Below are 20,348 nucleotides of genomic sequence, written 5' to 3' on the forward strand. Positions count from 1 at the left end.
GTAAAATGAAATCTGAAATGCTATGTATGTGTGTGTTTTCTATTCCTCATTACTTTGAGAAATTCACTGAATAAGAGTGTTTTTCTTTACTGATATTTTTAGAGGCAGTTAACCCTACCTGTTGGCTGTCGAAACAAGTCGATGAGCTTTTACAGTGAAAAAAAGATGTACTAAGATACATAAAAGCCCAATATATTGCTGATAAGCTTAATATCCTTAATTTTTTTTTTTTAAATTTCAGTTTTAAATTTGAATTCTTATTATACGTGGCAGATATCTACTTGTGCTCGCCTAAGCCCAAAGAGGTAATTTATAATAAGGGTACTCCGGTACGTTGAGAATCCGAGGAGATGTGAACAATCAAGCCTCAGGATGAGTAAAAGCAAGGAATGAGTAAGAGTTCTGTGGTGTCTTCATTCCAGTTGGCTCTCAGAAAGCCAAATGGCTAAGCCAGCCTGGCAGGGCTTTAGAACACAGCAGCGGGGGCCGACTGCCCACTCGGCATACACTCCTGGAAATATACCATTCGGGAATGATTCTTCCTCCAGATAGATATTCTGAAGAATTAAACATTGTGTTCCATACACAGGCGAATGAGTCTAAGGGTCTTACATACTCTATCTCACTAAACCTACACAACGTCTTTATCGTAGCGCTTGGCTATAAAGTGAAAGGTATGCAAAAATAGCACAGGCTGAGTTCAGGCACTTTCTTTATGTTTTGTTTGGGCAAATGTCTGACATACTGTTTGTCAGAAACAAAATGTAGAAGTTTCCAGGGAGCTGCCGTCAGTGGCTATAAAAAGATTAGCACAAGCATTGTATTAAATGTTAACTCTTAGCCAACTAAAGCGAGTGGCAAATGAGAAGAATGCTCCAGACTAGATTCTGTGGAGGTTATGGTGAAAGTCACCTCTCTGGAGAAATCCAAGTCCCTGTTTGAATTTTAATGCAGGCTTTCTCTTTGGTGGTGTAGCAGAAGGAGAGGGATTTGAGTCACTGAGGGAGGTAGGGCCTCCAGAGTCGCTCTTCTGGCCGGGGAGGTACAGGGAGAGAGAGAGAGAGAACTCGGAGGAGCTGAGGAAACAGCCAAAAGTTGCATGTGGGAAGCTGGCCTGAAGCGCTCCCCTAAGTACCGGCACAAGAGAGTAAGATTAAAAGGCTCGTGTTTCCCAAGGGCTCTGGAATGCCCAGAGGAGAGAACACTGTACTTCTAACACAGGCTGATAGTAGCTAATGATAATTGACGTTTTACTTATTATGTGCCCGGCCTCACCGAATATCCTCTTGCTTTATTTCACTTAATTTTCAAAATCTCCTAATAAGATCCTTTCACTCAATTTGCAGTTGAAGACATTGAGGCCTAGAGAAATTAAGCAACTTGCTCAAATAAGCGGGAGAATCAGAATTTGAACGTGGAGTCTGTGCTGTCGGGTCCCTGCCCGCCCTGTCACCAGATAGCCTCTCCGGAGCTAGAGAGTGGCAGATGTCCTGTATTAGCTGATACCTTGGAAGCTGATGGCAGAACAAGGAGCAAGCCACGGACAGGTGGCCTCACAGAAAGCCCCAGCTTTTGGACCATTTGAATTTACTCCGATACTCCCTATAAACAGATGTCAGCATAAAGACTAGAAGAGCAAATCCAGTCCCTTCATCGGTAGAGGTTTACCCAGAAGTGTACTAAGTGATGACAGTTTCTCGGGCAGCACCATACCTTGGTGGAGCCCTGATTTGGTACCGTGTTAAAGACGTGGCAGCTTTACCGGGGTTATGAATTCCGATTTCTTCTAAATGGTTAGCAGTTTAGCAGGTCATGTTTGCCAAACCCATCGAGGCTTTTCTTGCAGTTATAAGAGAGAGTGCCCAGCCCTTTTGCAAGTGGGAGTATTTTGCATTTGTATGCCATCTAAAATGAGATTAAAGCTATTTGTCCTTATTTCTCCTTTTATACGATAGACTTAGCAAGGATTCTCATTATTCTGAGCATGCATGACAAAATTATTAATTGAAATTAAGTAAGTTAATTTATAATATTTATATAATTTATATATTATGACTTTAAACAAATATCTAATTAATGTGAATAATTATTAATTATAATTAACAAATTTAATGATAACAGAAGGTAATTAAAGGTAACTAACACCGTAGAACTGTGATTTCTCACATCCACATGTATTTTTTTCTTCTTTTGGGCATTTTTTAGTTCCCTACTTGTATTCTGGTCACTTATATACGTCCCCCACTGTATTTTTGGCACCATTCGTCAGGAACTATAGCTTCATTGTACATCCAGAATTTGTATCTCAGTGGTATTTTCCCCAGTTATGTCGAGTTAGTTTTCTGTTCCTCAAGCACACCACTTTTAAAGAATTTTGGAGATAATTATTTTATGTGTCTGAGTTTCCCTATCATAGCAATGCCTTCTGTTGCTTGTTTCTATTTCAGGGCTTTGTAAATTTGCTTTAGAGCAGGGTTTTCTAAACCAGACACTGTGCCACCTCCACAATTTTTGCCGAATATATCACCTGTACCATTATCTCATTAATATTTTCCTTAAGTAAATTCAGGACTTTATTTTTTTTAATATTTTATTTATTTATTTGACAGAGAGAGACACACAGAGAGAGGGAACACAAGCAGGGGGAGTGGGAGAGGGAGAAGCAGACTTCCCGCGGAGCAGGGAGCCCAATGCGGGGATCGATCCCAGGACCCCGGGATCATGACCAGAGCCGAAGGTGGACGCTTAACGACTGAGCCACCCAGGCGCCCCTAAGCTCAGGACTTTTATCTAAAATTTTATTTCTGAAGGAACTATGTAACTATTGCAAATGGGAAACCAGAACCCCTTGCTTTAAGTTGTAGAAAATTTATACACTGCCAACAAACTCTGGCTTTAGAGTCTTACCTGCCGCCCTTAAGTGAAATAAGGAGAGAGAGAGGGAGAGAGGAGCAATTACTGGGGAAGCATTAATCGGAGCACCAGATTAATGGCACTGGCACCAATCTGAGACTTTATCCTTGATGTAATAAAATTAATTACAAAGAAGTTTTAGAGGGAATAATTTTCTTATGGTCTAATGCTGTCATTACTGAATGCCACTTTGTTTACTACCCATAATCATCTCACTTACAGCCATGGACCACTTTGGGAACATTCCTTATAACATGGACCCCAAACAGAACACACATCAGACCTAAATTCCTAATTGTTCGATTTTTGACAAGTTAGTTAATTCCTTTCAGCTTGATTCCTCAGTGTGAAAAAGGGATAATACATTTATATTCAAGATCACTTTGAGGATTATATGAGGTAATGTTCACAATGTGTCTAATCCTGTGCCTGGAGTTTATTAAAAAACATTAATACCTTAGGGTGCCTGGGTGGCTCAATCAGTTAAGCGTCCAACTCTTGGTTTTGGCTCAGGTCATGATCTCAGGGTCATGAGATCAAGCCCTGGATCGGGCTCCATGCTGAACGTGGAGCCTACTTAAGATTTTCTCTCTCCCTCTCTCTGCCCCTTCCCCCCACGCGCATGTGCTTTCTCTCTCTCTCTAAAAAACAAAAACAGAAACAAACCAAAGCATAAATACCTACTGTGTGCCAAGCACACCTCTGGGGGCTCAGGATCTAGAAGAGCACATGACAGAGAAGGACTCTGCTTTCATGGAACTTACATTCTGTTGAGGGAAAAATTAACCATGAACAACTGAACAAAAGAGCAAGGTCATTCGAGGCAATATTGATAAAAGCTCTGAAGTAAATAAAATGAAGCACTATGAAGGAAGGTGACTGGTGTTTAGGGAATACTAATTTCCTTCCTAATTCTCAACTCTATATGGTTGGAATTCCATATATGTAGAAAAAGATGAAGGCTATTGAGAATATGCTTGTCAACTGCGATAAGCAAAGGGCAAAAGACGGAGAATGAATAACAATTGCAGTTTAAAACATAATTAAATACACGGCCCCAATTTTAAATGTCTGTACTGCTCTAAAACTTGCCTTCTTAAATTATGTGCTATAGAACATATGATCCTCTCTTAGAAACAGAGAACATTTCATTGTTCATGTCATGGAAATGAAATGCAGTTGGGGCTTTATCACTTACTTTTGTCATGGTTGTGCTTTTCAAAAAAACACAACTTCAGAACTTAATGTATTGTGTGTGATGAGCTTGATTTTAGGAAAGTTAAGAACATTCTGCCACAAAGTTCAGGCCCCTAAATATACTTTCAGTCAGCAAATTCTGATTTGGGCAGGGCTCGGAAGTCCGCGAGCTGATGATGACAGAATGGGAATAATTAGGTTTTGTACCTAAAACAAAGGATGGATTTATATGGAGAGAATCCGTTCTGAGATTTCTGAGACCTATTATCTGGCTTGTGAATGATAAATGAACTCATTTGAGGCATTGCAGATTGACTTTGGAGGGCCAGGAAAAAAGTTTTCCTCTTTTCCAATCCCTTCATCTCTTTGCTCCTCTAGTCATTTGCAATGACTTTGAATCCTGTTGCTCTTAACTGGACTCTGTTAACATCCTTCCGATGTCTAAATGACTTAATTACTGAAATTAAGAATTTGAAGAATCAGTTAAGAGTATCTAGTTGGAGACAGGATACCCAATTAGGAAGTACAGAAGGCAGCTACTCTGTTCCCAGCGTCCTTCATTTCAGTCCTAATTGAATTCTGCTTTTCCTTCTCAAGTAACAATAAATCTTTTGATCTCTGTGAAAGAAGCAAAGATCAAGCTGATCCTCAGAATGAATCTCCTCCTTCCTCCACTTCTTCAAAGATCTAGTTAAATTTGAGTTGCACTTATTTTTTTAAATGTTTTCCAATGCAATTACCAGTCACAAAAGAAAATTACTTTATTATCATAACTGAAAAACACCATTTCTTTTTTCTTCCAGCATTTTTTTTTTTTTTTAAAGATTTTATTTATTTGACAGAGCGAGATACACAGCGAGAGAGAGAACACAAGCAGGGGAGTGGGAGAGGGAGAAGCAGGCTTCCCGCTGAGCAGGGAGCCCGATGCGGGGCTCGATCCCAGGACCCTGGGATCATGACCTGAGCCGAAGGCAGACGCTTAACGACTGAGCCACCCAGGCGCCACCTTCTTCCAGCATTTTTATGTTACATTTTAAATCAATGAAATTCATGTAAATTTAACTTTTCTCTCTGATAATTCATAGTAAGGGGCTTTCACAGTAATGCCACAAGTAGTTGCTTTTTATTTTCCTGTGTAAGAACCCCTACCACTAAAACAAGTCGTTCAGTGCTGTTCATAATCTACTTTAGAAACATAATGACTTTTATCTCCCAGGACAGCAATGAAGAATGTTTAACAGACTAGATGATGTAGCGGAGAAAGCTGTGGTCTATCTACTTCTGACCCCAGTATTTACTATTTGTCCTTCAGCAAGTGAAATCTGAATTCTGAATCCCAAATTCCATATCTGTAGAACAATATTTTATCCATCATTCTATTTGGTTTTTTTTTAAGATTTTATTTATTTATTTGACAGAGAGAGAGAGAGAGAGAGAGAGAGAGAGAGAGAGAGCACAAGCAGGGGGAGCAGCAGAGGGAGAGGGAGAAGCAGGCTCCCCGCCGAGCAGGGAGCCCAATGCAGGACTCGATCCCAGGACCCCGAGATTATGACCTGAGCCGAAGGCAGATGCTTAACGACTGAGCCATCCAGGCGTTCCCCCCTCCCACCATCATGCTATTTGGAAGGAGAATCAAATGTGGAAATACAAATGTGCTGCTTTTAAACTGCCAAGACCTCTACAAGTAAGTTTTATTATTACCACGGTGCTAGAAGAAAAACATGCTAGGGCTCATAAAGCCTAGCAGTGGTTAATCTCATTTTTTAGTGCTTACTTTATACAGCTACTTGCATTCATTTGAATGCATTCAAATGTCATTTTGAGAGCTTGAAATGTGCTGTATCAGTTCTGCTCTAAACAAATCCAGGAGATGACCACTGAGATTCCACATGTAGCAGGAAAGAGCAGTTCAGATCCACCTTTACTTACCCACACTTCATCAGTCTTGACATATGTGTCAAGGTGCTCCTTTAAAGACTTCACGAAAATTTACTTCTAGAAATAATGACACAAACGATACACCATCCATAAGGTCAATTCAGGGACAAATCTGTGTTAACATTTTGAGCTCAACCTGCCTCACATAATCCACTTCTTTCACTCATTGTCTCTTCCACCAAACCTACCATGCAGGAAAACCTCTGACACACAAAGCCCCTGGAGATTTGGTCTTTGTGGCTGTGTCATCTAGACAGCTCTCTGAAATCTTGATTAGTTTGGGGATTTCAGGTCTTTAGCAAATTGGAGACCCTTACAAGGCTGAAATCATGTTGCATTTTATTTGGTGGATTAAGGTGAAACTAAGTAGAGCTGAGTGAAGAAAAGATGTGAGAAAACAGAGCCTAATAGGTAATGAGACACTGTGATGGTTAATTTTATATGTTAACTTGGCTATGCTATGGTGCCCAATAGTTTGGTCAAACACTAGTCTAGATGTTGCTGTGCATGTATTTTTTAGGTGTGATTAACATTTAAATTAGTAGGCTTTGAGTAAAGCAGATTACATTCCTTAGTGTGTGGGCCCCATCTAATCAGTTGAAGGCTTTAAGAGCAAAGAGCAGTTTTCCATAGAAGAAGAAATACAGCCTCAAGACTGCAAAATAGAAACCTTGCCTAAATTTCTCATTTATCTGACCAGCCTGGAATTTGGGCTCAAGATTGTAACATCAACTCTTACCTGAATTTCAAGCCTGCCAGCGTGCCCTACAGATTTCAGACTTGCCAGCCTCCACAATTGTGTGAGCCCATTACTTTTTTTTTAAGATTTTGTTTGTTTGTTTGTTTGTTTGTTTGTTTATTTATTTATTTATTTATTTATAGAACATGCAAGCAGGGGGAAGGGAGAGAATCTCAAGCAGACTCAACACTGAGCATGGAGCCTGATGTGGGGCTCAATCTCATGACCTGCACCGAAATCAAGAGTTGGATGCTTAACTGACTGAGCCATCCAGGCACCCCATGTGAGCCAGTTTCTTACAATAAAGTGTATGCTTGTTTTCTCTCTCACCCCCCCAAATAAAAGGGGAAAGTAGATAATGTAAATTCATTCCCTGTGTAGTCTTTTCAAACTTCACCTACTTCTAGTTTTCCAACATTTGCTTCTTGCATCCAAACTGAGTATATAACTTGAAATTCTGCAGGAACAGAATTCTATGTTCGAGATAACAAGTTCGTAAATAAAAGTTGTGTTTTTTTCCTTCCAAATTCTAATATTATCTTAAGGATAATACTTTCTGATCTTAAATTATAGCCATTTACAGATTTCCTTAAAATCCATGCGTGTGTTTTGGAAAGAAATCTAAAACTTGCTGTCTATAAAGAAATACTAGAGCAATAATTCATGTTCCTTTTGGGAGGCCTAAGACACCACTTTTTTAAGAAAATTAAGACACGGAAAGAAACTAACATTTAGGAGATTGGCACACAATTGTTTGAAAAGATTAAGAGGAATGCTCACTGTGGATGTAGTCTGCATGTTTGCACACAAACCAATCAAGAACAAGCTGACCCAATTATCTAGCTATAACTGTGCTAGTCCCTTTGGGTGCAGAAGCCTGTGTTCTAATGAGAGAGACAAATCTAAAACATACTACATATTTATACCAATATTTTCAGGTTCACAAAACCTTTTGCCTCAGACCCATAAATAAAATAATAAAGCAAAAAAGTACAAAAAAAAAAAAAAAAAAGAAAGAGGTGAGCTGCTTTTTCAAGGTTGTAAGAGTGACCAGAGCAGGGCTCCACTGGTTTACTTAACTTTCCCCACTGCGTTAGCCCTGCTCTTGGTGGCTCCGGAAGGTGCCATGGAGGACCACCTGAGAACAATTGCGAAGTCAAGTTTCCTACTTCCTCATTTTCTAGAACCCATGGATTATGCATGTGTTATCCATTTAAAAACATTTGAGGGTGGACAGAGAATTGCTGAAAAAAAATAAACATATATACACAGACGGGGGGTACTTCAGTTTCAGAAAATGTAAAATTAAAAAAAAGAAAAAAAAAGATGTGCCTTAAAGACTACCTGTCACAAACATTACACGAAAATGATTACAAGGCTATAGAAATTCACAAGAGAAAATGCCAACATAACTGAACAAATCAAGACAGACTTTGTTGGGAAGCTGACACTCTATAGGTTGGATTTGGACAGGAGGAACCATCTGGGGGCAGCAACAGCATGAGCACATGTGTTAGAGTAGAAATGACAAACTGATTTTGGAAAACTTGAGAATTTTCCACATCTTCAAGTCCTGATTTCCTTTTGCTTAATACCTTCCTCAACTCATTTCTCTCTTCTTGCATTTTACTATGAGCAATCAGGAAGAAACAAACTCCTTTAAAACTTCCCTGAGAAATCTCCTCAGGTAAATACCCGATCTTATAGCTTGCAAGTTCGACCTTCCAGAAAACACTAGAACACTAGTTAAGCCAAGTTCTTTGCTATTTTATAACAAGGATCTCCTTTCTTACAGTTTCCAACAGCATGTTCTTCATTTCCATCTGAGATCTCACCAGAAAGATGTTCAACGTGCATATTTCTAACATTCTGTTTCTGATTAGTTACATACTCTCTAAGAAGATAGAGTCTATCCCTGAAGCTCTCGCTTTTATTTCTGAACACTTACCAGAATCACCTTCAACATCTCTTATTTCTACCAACAGTCCCTTCACAGCAATGTGGACTTTTCCCAGCATGCCCCTCAAAACTCCTCCAACCTCTACCCCTTCCCCAATTCTAAAGCCGCTTTGACATTTTTAGGTATTTGTCACAGCAGCATCCTACTTCTTGGTACCAAAATCAGAGAGGAAAATGAATGAAGTGATGTTTATTTTTTTTTTAAAGATTATTTATTTATTCATTTGAGAGAGAGAGCCCACGAGTGAGAGAGAGCAGGGAGGAGCAGAGGGAGAGAGAGAGAATCTCAAGCAGACTCCCTGCTGAGCGGGGAGCCTCAGTCAGGGATACATCTCAGGATCCTGAGATCATGACCTGAGCCAAAATCAAGAATCGTATCCTCAGCCCGGTGAGCCACCCAGGCACCCCTGAAATGATCTTTATTGAAAAAACATAAAATTATATGAATAGGAAAAAGATCTGATTAGTAATCCCAGAAAACATATAGGTGTGAAAAAAAGACATGAAACTAAAAGAATTAACTCTAGAATGACCAAAGTTAAAGAATTAATAAACTGGAAGAAAGAACTGAGAATTTTACTCAGGATGCAGTCTAAAGAGAAAAATTGAAAGAGTTGTTTATATGGAGTGTTCTTTGAGAATCACTGTTTCCTAAAATTTTAGTGGATTCTAGTAAAAGATAATAGAGGGATATTGCAGCAAATTAGTCAAAGATATAATAGCTGAGAAATTTTAATATATATAAATAAAAATTGATAGAGAAAATACTAAACTTTAATTATCAATCCAACAAAAATTAGGAAAGGAAGAAAAAAGAAACCAGGAGAAATCTCTGATGAAAGAAAAATACAAAATAAGGTGGTCAGTGTAACTCAAAGTACATTGTAACGACAATAAATGTAAATAGATTAAATCACCCTATTAAAAATCAGAAATTATCAGCATGGATATAAAAAAAATCAGTTATATGCTGCTTATAAGGCACACTGCTATACACACATGCACACAAACACACTCTAAAACAGAAAATATAAAAAGGAAAAAAAAGAAATCTACTAAGCATATATGAACCAAAAAAGAGCTGGTGCAACAATATCTGTCAAAATAGAATATGAAGTCAACACATTAATGTGAATAAAGCAAATAAGCTATACTTCATGAAAAGGCTATAGAAGTTATAAATTTGTATTTGCCTAACAATATAGAGTTAAACTATAAAGCACCAAAAGCCAACAACTACAAAAATTCAGAATTACAAAATAAAATTGAAAAGCTCATGTAAGCATAATGGCAAAATTTAACACCTCTTTCAGAAACCACATATTTGGAGAATATACAGAGAATCTGAGGAACGCATAGGACATAATTGTGAATTTACATATGCCTGCACCCAAAAGACAACAACAACAGAGGATACACATTCTCCTAAAGCATGCACGCAACACATTAGATATGTATAAAATTAACTGTATACTCTCCGTCACAAAAAGTCATAGTTATTCAAACCACATTATCAAATTACTATGCAATTTATTTAGAAATTAACTACTACCACTAGTAATTAAAATCCTATAGGTTAGAAAATCTGAAAAAAACAAAAGCTTAAACAATGAATAAGTTAAAAAATACTTCACGAAGAGAATCATAAACTGTAATGGTTTTATCAACAAACTAAAATACGAAAAATTTGTGAGATATAGATAAAGCAGTACTTAGAAGTTATGAATAATCTTATTAAATATATTTACTAAATGTAAGTGACCTAGCATTTCATCCGAGAAGCTAGATGAAGAAGTGAAAACAGTAAGAAAGTTGAAGCAACAGAATGGTAAAAGCAAAACACCAATTAATAACCTAGGAAAAAACATTAATGGAGATGAATTTTAAAATCTATTTCTTTGAAAGCTAATAAACTAGGCAAGCCTCTAGAAAGTTTGATCAAGGTAGATGTGTACACACATAAATGCATTATCATATAATGGAATACTAGACGGAGTGAACCAGGTCATCAATACAGAGGAATCACAAAACATATGGTAAAACGATAAAATTGCTGAATGATAAGAATTTCTGTAGTTTACTTATTCATTTAACAATGTTTTGTATGTTTCTATATACAAATTGTGTGTGTGTGTGTATGCATGGGTATGTTGTGGATATTTATGTAATAAAGTCACCTCTAACATTTTCTTAAGAAGTGTGAAGCACGTGGTGAAATGTTAGCATTTTTAAATCTTTCAAGAAATTAAATTAATATATGTGTGCTTGGAGTTTCTTTTTTCCCCCTTTACTCAATCCCACTCAATCCCCTCAAACCTCCTTCCACAGAGGTGATCACTATCCTGAAGACGGTGTTGTTTTGTTTTTTCTTTCCCAACTAGTTTTATATTTTTACATTTTGGAAAAACTCCCATTCTTACAAAGCAGTTTCTCTTTTTCCATTTTAGGAAATTATAACTTTCCTTTGACAGTTTGGTTTTCTAGTTGTTTCTTTTATTTGACAAAGGAATGATACCATTTTTTAAAGATTAAGCCAACTAAATTAATACTGACATTTAGGCCCAGGACCATAAGGAAACCAATTTTTTCTTAGCACCAATTATGTTGTGGGTAAGTAAAACAAAACAAAACTGGAAAATAGAGTCACCATCCGCTATAAATCTTGAGAGTATTACTGGCCCATTCGGCTAGCATAGAAAGAGTTACAGAAAAATATAAAAGGCATCGTTCAGTGCTCTCTGAAAAAAAAGTGGCTTCTTGTACTAATATATATTCCATTCACCAAATTCTTCCATGTTGCTTTTGTGGAATAAAAATTGAGTGATTATATATATATATCCCACTTAATTTATCATGGTAATTAATCCCAACCATCCATGATATTAATTTTCTGATATTGGTAGCCTGTGAGTCGCTTTCTTTCTGGAATAAAATAAGAGAGTCATTCTAAGTACCTTTATTTTACTTCTGGAGATGTTTAACCTTAACTACATCACTAAGTGCAGATTGACTGATGACTACACACATCTTACTCCCAGGTACGGTAAAGGCCAATATCAGAATGTCTAATTGCCTTTTAGTCATTCTAGATTAGGCAATTAAGTTCTTTTATAGTTTATCAGAGTTCCCAGGATCTTTTCCTCAAATTTAAGAAATAAATTGTTATTCTCAAGGAGACATTATGCTTGAGTCTCCTGAAGGAAATACTAACATTTATTAACCATTTCCCTAGGTCAGGAATCTCTTCTCTGAGTTGCCATTGACAAATAAGTTCAATTTCAGCTTTTCTTTACCTTCTGGTACTTCTAGCTCCTCTTCTTTTCAATTTTTTTTTAATATCTTCCTTGGCTTAAAAACTCACAGATGCATTGCCCAGCCATGTTTTTTGGCCCCTTTTATTCTGGATTGTTGATATTTAAAAGAAATTTAATACAAAAATGCAACTATTCCCAAATGCATCACACCGATATCAGATTTTTTACATAATGAATAAAAATAGTATATCCCAGAACTTGTGAATAAGGCTGTGAAGTCATATCTAAAAAAATTGGTCAAACTGATGATGTCTTATTGCCACCCATTGAAATTCCATATGTGCTGTGTTCTACCTCGTCAGTTTTAAAACTTGCAGTTGCTACCAATATATATAAAATCTCTACACCCTTCGAAAATTGAACATATTCATTCATATTTTTTTGAGTAGAAATTTAGCCAGGCATTAAAAGCAATATAAAACTAACACAAGATACAGTTGTTTACCACAGGAATTTGGATTTGCTGAATAATGTATGAACACACTGGCATAATTCCTGATGGTGCAAAGCAGCATACGAGCCAATGTCTAGTAGGGGCAAGCGCTCATGTAAAGAATAATTAATTTGAGATCAGGAAGGCTTTGTGAATTCTGGGAGTGGGGAACCCAGATGGCTACCTAGTTAGTGGGTGGAAACATAGAGACCAAGGAGAGGTGAGAATTATAGTTAGAAAAGTGAGTGTGACTTATTCAGGGACCAGTAAAGTTTCTGACCTAGTTAAAGCAAAGGATCTACAATGGGAAAGTGTGAAGACAAAATTGATTACTAGAGCAGGTTGCATTGTGGAGGATCTAAAAAAGGACATTTTTTTCTGAAAAAAAGAAAAAAAATCCAAAGATCTATTGATGGCTTCTTAGCAGGTGAGTGAAATGGTAAAATCTGTGACTTAAGAAGAAATAAATTCAGAGCAATGTTTATTAATGTATGTTCCCAGGATCATTAATTAAAGGGGTTACTCCAAAAGGGCCAAGTCATGTCAAATAAGTGTGGAAAAAACTGGAGCATTTGACTTCAAAAGGAAAATACAGAATTTCCCAAACCTATTTGACCAGGGAACCCTTTCTAGGAAAACTGTGCTTGGATCATATATTCTATATATATTGATACCAACCTCAATCTATACATTGACATATGTAATAAATGTCCAATTCTGTATTTTTGAATAGCTCACTTGGTGTCTAGTTTGATTCTCTGTTCCCAGATTGGTAGAAATTCAGGATCTCTTAATTTCCCCCAGGAGTGTGTCTATGTTCTGGAGTCTTCTAGTGCCAGGGAGTTAGAAGGCTATGAAATGCTGAGGTGGCACTTATCTGCTGCTTTGTGTCATTGATGTATACTAGCATCTGCTGAGATGTCCTAACTGTTCTCTGGTCCTGGGGAATTGGTCAGGACTACTGTTGCTGAGACATGTCTTTCAAACCTGGTGGCTCTCTGTATTTCTTCCATACTATTCTGGAATTGATGGGAATACTTTTCTTACTGATCTGTTCCATGCTGAGGTATAAGAAACTCTGTGTGGACCCACAGGGCCCCATCTTTCTTAGACAAGTCAGTTAGCTATTCTGTGAGGCCTTCCTGCTTTCTTTTGGCTTCTATCCAGGAAAAGGGGCAGATGTCCCATGTACCTAATGATTTGGGGCTTTTCCCATGAGATTTCCACCTAAATCTTCTACTCTATGCCATGAATAAGTTTTGTTTCCTAGAAAGCTAAATTTTTAAAACTCATAAGCAACAAAGAGCTCCCTTTTCCTCATATTCTCCTATAGCTTCTATTCCCTGAGGAAGTGATTTAGTTGTCCGTAAGACAGCTTAAGACAGGGACAAGGATAGAGGCAAAGAATACCTGAGGTAAAAAATCAGTTATTATTTCAAAGATACTTCCTACCACACTTTGAATGCCTTTTAGGAAATGCTGATTATAATCCACTGAGGATTAAAAGCCGATGAATAAAAGGATATGTGTAGTAGTGGTGCTGCCTTGAGTTTTGATTATCATGTGTGGTCTTAATAAATCATGAATGCCTCCTTGTCTTGTAAGTCACTGTCTTTGGCATGGTGCTTTGCACAGTCCTCTCCCACATTAACTCTTGAAAAGCCTTTCTTGCTTCTGGCAACTCTTCCTCCACCATATGGAGAAGGACAGGCTAGCTCGTTGAAGACATGGGGACCAGCTGAGAGCCAACACCAATAAACAGACTCCTAGGTTAGCTCCAGATGAGCTGCCAGCTGACTGCAGGTGCGCAAGTGACCTCAGCTGAGACCAGAACTGCTCAGATGAGCCTCCACTGAAGTGTTGATATGAATCATAAACAAGTAAAATGGTTGTCTAACCCATTGAGTGATGGAATTATTTTTATTGCATCAGTATAAAAATATGCAATACACTACAATGCAACAAAGTACATAATATGATACGGTAGGTATTGAAGACAGAGGAGATACTCTGTGGGAAGATTTCCTCAATATGGATAATATGAGATGAGGCAGAAGAAAAATTCAAATGCGATGAGCAAGTTCCTTGGAAGGGGCTCATTTTTCATTCATTGGAAAAACAGTTCATTTTATTTTCTATTTTATAGGAAATAAAGAAAAAGGAAGAGTCAAGTGTCATTATGGAGATGGTAGTCTTCAGTGACTTAGAAAACTGTAGACAGGTAGCTGGGTGGAACCATGCCACATGGGGTCTTCGTATCATTCTGCAGTTGTGCCTTTTTGTAAATCACTATCACTCTCACTGGCTTGTATTCAAGAGGTTGTTTTCCTGTCACTGATGAAACGAAAAACAAACAGTTGTCTTATATAAGCATATTCTCAGACACTACACTAGATTTATCTAAATTCCTGATGACATGTATTTTCCTAAAGATTTCCTCAAAGCAATGAGGTAAACGTCATAAAACCAAGAAATGTCAAAAATATAGAGGAATTGATGAGATGTGTCTCCAGGTTCTGAATCGAAAGTCTATTATAAGGTGGACTGCTACCAGTTAGCTGTGATTAGCTAGGCTCAAATATACTAGCTCTAGTCTCAGGGGCACTTCTCCTAGTCCTATTAATGGCTTTTTTTTGAAATTTATTTTACAGCCATCATCTTACTTAATCTTTACAACAATTCTAAGATTTAGACACTATTTTTATCCAGATTTTAGAGAGAAAGAACTGATGCCAGTTCTTTTCAACCCGTTCCAAAGGGCACTGGAATCCTGTGGTGCCTCAAGAAACCTGAGCAAAAAGAGGAGGGAGGGGAAGAAGGCCCCTTGCTCTGGCTACAACCAGAGCATATCTAATATACATAAGTATATATATTACGTTTAATAATTAGGTATTCTAAATTTCTAATTATATATTATATATATAACTACATATATATGTATGATATGACATATATATATATGGCACCCATTCAAATTTTGTAAGAGAAATTCCCAAACACTGTAGCATACCATGATGAGTCCTAATGCCGTTATGATCTGCACTAGAAACTTCTTGAAGTCAGAGACCTCATCTTATCCTTTCTTTGGTCTCACAACAGTGTGGAACCTCCCTTGACCTGTGAGCCAGCCTTCGGAACAAGGAGCAGATGGAAATCACTGCCCTGGCGATGCTCTGGGCTCCAGAAGAGCGCTGTCTAAGCATGTCCCATGACCCCTGGCAACCTTGCTGTCTGCTTCTCACTAAAGCCAATTAAATGATTCCCGGTACCTGCAGCCTTCTCGCTGTTAGCACGACTCATTGAGTTCTCTCCCAAGAGGGAAGTGATGTCTTCTCCAAATATCCTGAGGCAATTTTCAATAAGAAATTGGACAAGAGAAATCTGTAACACAAAAAGACAAAAATGGGGTGCTGTCTTTCATAGGGCATAGTTATAAATCACATTTTGTCTATAGACCTTGGATCTAAGAAGAAATGTGAAAGACTTCCCAGAAAAATTCAGAGTTGATAAAAATACGTAGAAACCTGGGGCGCCTGGGTGACTCAGTCGGTTAAGTGTCTCCCTTCGGCTCAGGTCATGATCCCAGGGTGCTGGGATCAGCCCTACATCGGGCTCCCTGCTCAGCGGGAAGCCTACCTCTCCCTCTCCCACTCCCCCTGCTTGTGTTGCCTATTTCGCTGTGTCTCTCTCTGTCAAGTAAATAAATAAAAGCTTAAAAAAAACAAAAAAACAAAAACACAAACAGAGCAGAGTTCTCTAAGAAGTAACAGAAAGAGTGATACTTTCCCGTGTACTTTGGGTACACATTTTAAAATACTGCTCATCAGTGGGCTAAAGTTATAATGCGTGGCCTAGTTTAATAGCTAACATTTTGGGATCAGTGGTTACGTCTTGAAGCCTAGGATACATTTCGGGGCCCCTCAGTTGAGCGTCTGACTCTTGATTTCGGCTCAGAGCACGATCTCATGGTGGTGAGATCCAGCCCCACATGGAGCCAACTTTGGGCTCCGTGCTCAGCGGGGAATCGGCTTGGGCTTCTCCCTCTACCTCTCCCTCTCCCTCATCTTCTGCCCCTGCCCCGCTCACGCTCTCTCTTTCCCTCTCTCAAATAAATATATATCAAAAGATAAATAAAACTAGGATAATTTTCAAAGTAGCCTACCTTAGTAAAGTTACTTAGTTTTGTTTTTACATTTTGTTTCCAGTTTTATTGAGCTGTAACTGATGTATAACATCTTATTAAACTTTATAAAGTATGAACAAAAACCTAAGAAAACCATTTCTTAACTGAAGAAGTATCTCAAAGTTGGGAAGCAGAGATTTTTGTGGGGTTGTGAGGGAAAACCCACACAGCTGGAGAGAAAACGTATCTGTCTGTCTACCTTCAGTCCCTTCTCATGCATTGCTTTGTCTCATGCTGGCTCTCTGTGTGAGCTTGGGGAAGACCTGTCATCTTGTTAGGATGTTCTGGAATCTTTTGCTAGTTTCCGTATGACGTAGCAGAGGTGAAATAGTAGCCGAGTACTTCTCTAGATGAGCCACAATTTGCAGAGGAAAGCCAATGTGTTTGGAGCCATGGGAGCTCATATTGCCCAAGCCACCTAGGATGTGCCAGTCATGACCAGAGGAGCTGACTGTTGTCGCCATTGTGTAGCGAGGAGACCATGGCTTTACCCAAGGTTACAAGTCCCTCAGGGATTAGGCTGAGAGTTGAACCCTGACTGGTAAAGCTCCAAAGCCCGGGTTCTTTTCTATCGTATCACACGAATCTTCTGTCTCTCGTTTTTCAGTCTAGTGTTTAGTCTCCTGGAGGGGGAAGAAGTGACTCGACTGCTCCGAGTTTCCCGTTTAACGACACCCCTTCCCAGACCCCAGCAGAGTAGGATAAAGAACTCTGCCACTCCACAGGGGCCTAATGAAAATGTGCACTTCACAAAGTTCCATCCGTCAGAGTTACTACTGCACACGTCTGGTTCAAAGTAGGGATTCTACCCCTGGGGGACAAAAATGAGAGCTCTCATTACCTTTTTTATCAAGTTGTCTTTCAATTCCAAGCTGCCGGAATTAGGTGGGCAAAGAAGGCTTGGAGCTATACACACTGATAAATTATAAGCTGTCATCTGATTGGATGAGGAATGTTGCTCAATGTTGTATAACACTCCAAAAAAGAATCGCAAGAGAACAACATTTGCTCTTGGCAGCTGGGCTAAAAGCCTAAGGTCAGAAAAATACACTTTTAAATTAGGCAAGTGATTCCACTTAGGAGGTTGGAAATACAGAGACAGGGAACAGGATAGATCCTTGTGTATCTAGCACACAACCCGCCGTAGCAGAGTTCCAGGCATGAATGTATACAAAATTGTTGCACTGAATTCAGTTCCTGAGCCAGATAAACACTTCTCTGGTTAGTTAAATGTATGACAGACTCTTAAGGTCATAGCCCTGGCAGTCGATGCTCTTGCATCTGTCCTGGACCAGGGGATGTCGTCTACCAGTTTCATGGATCCAGGAGGTGTAAAACGGCCAAGGATTCCACATTAATAACATCAGGAGAAGAACAATAAGAGCCCTAAAGCGTGCCTCTATTCTGAAGCTGACCCCCATGGCTGTGAAGAATTGAAACTCTTTGGCATCGGTCATGATTTTAGTGGGCAAAGCTGCAAAACGTAAGCCAATGTTCTCCTAATAGTATGTTGGCTGTATTTCGGAGATGTGACCAGAGTAGAGTAATTATTGCATCATTACCTCTGGGCTGCAGTTATCTTCTCCTCTTCGTTCCCTTGATCAATAACACCGAGCCATTTGTCATAGAGATCGGTTAACAATACACTTCCTGGGATATTTCTAAGAAAATCCTTATGGAGATAAAAAAAATATGTATATATATTATAGAAAATATGTATTGGAAATATTACAGAGAAAATATGTAGTTAAAAAATTCAGTTCAGCCCCCACTTCCTTCACAGATAGCCAAACTGTGACCCACACGGAGCTCGCCTCTGACTCTCCGTTGACTGGCACACGCAGGAGCAGGTGCTTGGATTTTCTCCCGCTAAAACTTAGAGGCAGAAAAGCAGAGCTTAGGCTGTGGTGGAAATGACATAAAGCTCCCTTCTATCATCTGGAACTTATTTTTTGTGTGTGCTTTTTTTGCAAAGTACCACAAACTGACAGGGTCTGGCTATAGACCATGCTAAATCCTATTAGCTTCTTGGACAGAAACACACATATCCATGTTGCTTGTTTTAAACACAGTGCTAGCTCTTAATTCTAGCAAGAAAAGTTCTGAAACAATCAAAACACAAACAGGTGGGCTCTTGCACACATATTAGGAAAGAACTAGGTCTTCTCACTCGGGGTATGTGTGCTCCCTGGAAGAAAGCTTCTCTCATAATTGCTTCATTCTTCCTTTTCTTAGCTGTCTAAAAGGCGAGAGTCTACTGGCAGACTCACTATGGTCCTGAGGATAGATTCATTTCTAGTCTAGGCCAATTCTCCAGTTAGTTTGACAAGATATTATCAAGGCCAAGATAGCAGAGACTGATTCTCCACCAAGATCAGTCAACTTCAGGAAGAGAAAACTTTAGAAATGTCTAAACACTATACCCACAAGTGCTCACCCTCTTCCTAGTCGGTGCTTATCACACGGAATCAGGAAAGAACCTACTCACTCTTGCTAGAAAATCGATTCCATGTGTGCACCTTACAGAGGGCAACACCCATCTTGCTACCTAGTGTATCATCATTCTTCTCCTGTCTCCTGATGCCTATATGTATATTACTACTGGATATCACTATGGCCCCAGTGTAAGAGTGGTTACCTAAGTCATTTCTGGACTTTGCTATTTATCACATCTTCGAACATTCATGGGGGACAAGGGAAGACCAAATGTGACTGAGATTCTAAGACTGTACTCATTACTACATTAACATAGGGTTGTTCAGAGTTGGTAATAAGTGCCAAGGTGGATGGATTAAATTCTTTCCCTGTTCTATTTCTTGTGGAAACTTTGCCTTCATTAGGAGGGTGGTGAGGATGTTTGCTTTGGTAAACCACTGTTTATGTATGTGTCAGTGCGTATTTTGAAATTTATTATCATGACTCGTAGTCATTTCAGTATTAGTATTTTGCATGGAGTCTTCAGGAGTGAAGGTGGGGAGGGCGGTGTGTGGTGAAAACAGAAAGTATTACTAACATATGGGGCTTTTAACTCCTAAAGTAGCTTCCTTAAATTTTGAATTTGTCAAGCGTTTTTCAGTTTGTCAGGTTCTTAATCTATTATGCCCATTATGGTCCTTGAGCAGTCATGATGAAGGACACCAATCATAGCTTCAGTTACTCATGTGTGCATAATGCTAGAACCTTCCCTACCTTTAAGACGGATGCGACCACATGAACAGATTCGTTGTACGGGTTCACTTTGACCCCAGAATTGAGTTTGTCCTTGAGGATTCTGCAGGATTTTATATTGGCTGATTTGCTGAAGATGCCTTCTGTGAGTGGCCCTCTTCGATTAAGAAAGGAAAGCATACCCTGTAGGAAGAAAAGAAAAGTATATGGCATCTCATATCCACAAACGCAGAGCACAAGCTTGCCTCCATTTTGAAAGAGGAGGGGAATGTCATGGCACACTGTTTTAGAGCAGGAAGGACGAAAGTCAATTTAGATTGGTTTTTTTTTCAGTGTCTCTCTCTATACTTTCTACCCAAATATCCATTTTACAGTCATACACTGAAACATTTTAAACACTTCTTTTAATCAGATTTTCCTTTCCATTGAGTTTACACTTTTAAGTCAAACTTCTCTGCTTCAAGGCCTTTGCGGAATCACCGTCTGTTTCCTACTTTACCATTC

Source organism: Halichoerus grypus, chromosome 3 (assembly GCF_964656455.1).
Source record: "Halichoerus grypus chromosome 3, mHalGry1.hap1.1, whole genome shotgun sequence".
Taxonomy (NCBI): domain Eukaryota; kingdom Metazoa; phylum Chordata; class Mammalia; order Carnivora; family Phocidae; genus Halichoerus; species Halichoerus grypus.